This window comes from Microtus ochrogaster, chromosome 21 (assembly GCF_000317375.1).
Source record: "Microtus ochrogaster isolate Prairie Vole_2 chromosome 21, MicOch1.0, whole genome shotgun sequence".
NCBI lineage: Eukaryota > Metazoa > Chordata > Mammalia > Rodentia > Cricetidae > Microtus > Microtus ochrogaster.
This window is the reverse complement of record NC_022022.1, coordinates 27144598-27148505: the sequence shown is the minus strand read 5'-3', so window position 1 is coordinate 27148505 and position 3908 is coordinate 27144598.

Below are 3908 nucleotides of genomic sequence, written 5' to 3'. Positions count from 1 at the left end.
ATGTAAGAGCTAGCCAATAAGAGGCTGGAACTAATGGGTCAGGCAGTGATTAAAAGAATACAGTTTCCGTGTAATTATTTCGGGACATAAGCTAAGCTAGCCATGCGGGCGGCAGGGTGCTGGGGGACGCAGCCCAGCTGCTCTTATTTCAACAGAGTGGCACTCCCCGCTGCTCTTATTTCAACACTTGAGTGTCCCTGGCCCTGCGTTAGCGCTTGCATTAATTTCTTGGCTTAGTTTCCTAAACCATGCAGACAGTTACAATTTAACCCTTTTGAGAATCACAAGTATAAAACTTTGATGCTGAGAGACATGTCTTTCCTTTCGTTATTCCGAGCCCAGTAGAATGGCCTTTTTTGTGTCCCTGGGGCCATTAAGCAAGGTCATTTAGATTGTTTTCAATAAGTACCTTGAGTAACTGACCCTTCTCGGCTTCATTTTACTTCACACTGTGTACATACTGGTGGCCATCTTTCTTTTTTCTCTTGTGACTCTTGAGTTCCATTAGTGTCTCCTCATCTGGTAATTCCCTGAGCAGCCAAAGGGACAGTGTGTCCATCCTTTTCAGGATATGCATCCCCTCCTTCTACTCTGTCTCCTAGGAATTTTTTTCCTCTCTGTTTTTGAAGTTCATTTATGTTCCTTGAAGATAAAACTATCTCACATTTTGAACAGTATTTCCATCATACTTGTAGATGGAAAAATGACCACTTGAGTTATTTAACATGTGATACACTGATTGTAATGCAGTTTCAACCAGTTAAGGAAGCACTAAAAAGGGTGAGTTTTAAAATAAACATCACTGTCAAGTAAACTTTTTAATGTAATTGTTCCAAAACATTTTCTTATCCTATGGTACATGATGTTCTATAAATTAATCTTCAAGAATTTTTTTTTATTATTTGAGTGCCACATATCCATTTACACACAAAAACATTGCTCATGTTCAAACATAAAATTCCATATAAAAAACCCATAGCTTTTCTATATACTGATAATCAACGTGCTGAGAAGGAATTCAGAACAAGTCCCACTCACAGTAGGCTTTGGAAAAATAAAGCACTAAATACAAACCTATCACACAATGGTGTAAAGTCCTTCATTTTGAGTGAACTGTGACAATTCCAGTCGGTGATATGCTTTGAAGAAAGAATTTGCTTCTCTAGATTCTTGCCTTTCCTGCCCCATGGACCCCCAAGTAATGGTCAATCAAGAAAGATGTCTATTAGCCTGGCGGTGGTGGCGCACGCCTTTAATCCCAGCACTCGGGAGGCAGAGGCAGGCGGATCTCTGTGAGTTCGAGACCAGCCTGGTCTACAAGAGCTAGTTCCAGTACAGGTTCCAAAAGCCACAGAGAAACCCTGTTTCAAAAAACCAAAAAAAAAAGAAAGATGTCTATCAATCTCCAGCATTCTTTACCTGACTACTTATTGGTTACCTCTAGGAAAGGCCAACTGTGTGCCAAAAAGGGAAAGTGTTCTTAGCCCACTTCTGTCATTATTATTATTATTATTATTATTATTATTATATTTTATTACTTTAAGAAATACCAATCCAAATTCCCACATCCTTCCCTCCTCCCACTCCTCTCCCACTCCCTCCACACACCCTTCCCCCACCCCCTCAAATCTTAAGTGAGGGAAAATCACCTTAAAAGGACAATAATCAACTTCATATGGAAAAACAAAAAAATCCAGGATAGCCCCAACAATCCTATACAATAAAGGGACTTCCAGAGGCATCACCCACCCCTGACATCAAGCTCTATTACAGAACTACAGTGATAAAAAAAATAGCTTGGTATTGGCATAGAAACAGAGACGTTGACCAATGGAATCGAATTGAAGACCTGGATATTAATCCACACACCTATTCATTCAAAAATGAACACCTGATTTTTGACAAAGAAACTAAAATTATACAATGGAAGAAAGAAAGCATCTTCAGTAATTGGTACTGGCATTGGTCAACCTGTAGAAGAGTGAGAATAGATCCATAGTTTCTTCTGTCTTATAACTCCCCAGTTTATAATCAGACAGTAGGCTCTAATGCTTATATAAACACAACTCAGTAATAGCTAAGCCTCTGCCTTCCTTTTCTTCCTAATGATCTTTCAAAACTCACTGAAGAAAATGAAGTCACCTACAAGGAAAACTATAAGTAAGATGCTGAAAAGAAAAGCTTGAAGAAGGCACTGAAAGATAAAAAAGACACCCCAAACTCATGGGCCACAGAATATGTAAAAATAGTCATATGGCCAAAAGGAATCTGCAGTTTCTGTGCAATCTGCATCAGAATTCGGGCAACATTATTCTTCACGGAACTAGAAAAGACAGTCGTGAAACGTGTATGGAAACACAATTATTCCTGCTTAGCCAGAGCAGTGCTAAGCAGAATATAAACCCTGCTGGACTTTCCACAATTATATACAGAGTCATAGGGACAAAACAACATGATGTTTGCACAAAAAGATAAAGACACATGCTATAAACCAGAAAGCCCAGAAGTGAAGCCCTGTAGACTTAGCCTTCTGAACCTCACCCAGGGTACCCAGCATGGGGGTTGAATGGAAGACAGCCCCTTTGATAGATAGTGGGCAGAGGATCCACATGTAAGGAGCTGGAAGGGTGACCCCGCCTCTCACTCTCTATAAAAATCAATCCAACATGGATCAAAGCCTTAAGACCTGAAACCTTGAAATAATGGAGAAAATAAAAGAAAAACACTTTTGAAATTCACATCAGTATGGAACTTCCTCAAAAACTTGAAAATTGAATCACTATGCGATTTCACTCTACCTTCAGAGTGTGGAAGAGAAACTGCAGAACACTTACCAGTGGCACACTATATAGAAACGGGCCAGGGCATTAATTAACTACAGAGCACTGTTGCTTCATAGCGTTCAATGAAAGCTGTTGACTAGGTCTCCAAAGGATACACAATGAGGAAAAACATGAAATGGTGGGGCAGACACATAAATTAGAACATGCTTGTGCCCCAAACCCTAATGAAAATCAGTCCCACTGTGAAGGAAATCCAGCAGTGGCCCTAAAAGGAATTAATTAGACATGTCCCTTCCACTATCTCCTCCGTAAACTATCCGGTGGCGTGTCATTTCAGAAAGAACACTGTCTAGACGAGGCTGGCTTGGGTTGTTTGTCAAGCTAGAACCTGCAGTGTCTTTTGGCAGGAACATTTATCTCCACTCCAGAGGAGGAAGGGAACCAGCCACCCTGCAGAAGTGCTGTGCAGTAGAAATTAACAACAGCTACAGTTTGTTTACTAAGTACCAACTTCACAAACTAGAGAGCTTCAAGTTTAAGGCAATTATGTCATTTATATAATAAATGAAGCCTCCTAAAAGATGGTCTGGATTATAAACCAGGTTGGTTTGACCCCAAAATCTTTACTCTCTGTGCTATAATTTTGACATAAATCCTGTCCTGATCACTTGCTAAGCCAACACTGGCAATAGGACCCAGATGGATAAAGATCTTCAGAGCTAGGCAGACAGCTAGTACCCACCGTCTAAGGCTTTAATGGGAACATTTTTTCTAGCCTAGGAAGCAACAGGAGAGTCATCCCAAACGTTCTATAGGCCAGCAGGGACTTGGCAGTGACAAGACCGCAGCTGTCCTAATGCCAACCTGATTTTTCCCAACCTCAATGGTGACTGATGGAAAGAGAGTCGAGGCATGGAGTTGCTGGGTCCTATCATTGAAGAGTTTGGTTGCCTGGAGGCCACTCCTATACTTTTCTCTTACAGCAGGGATTTGGTAAGTAAACAGGACTATTCATGAGCCAAACTATAGAAAGAACAAGATAAACAAACCAGACATTAAATAAATGTGTAACAGTGGATCACTTTGATTTCTTAACCCAGTTTGGAAAATGGTAGTAATAAAGAT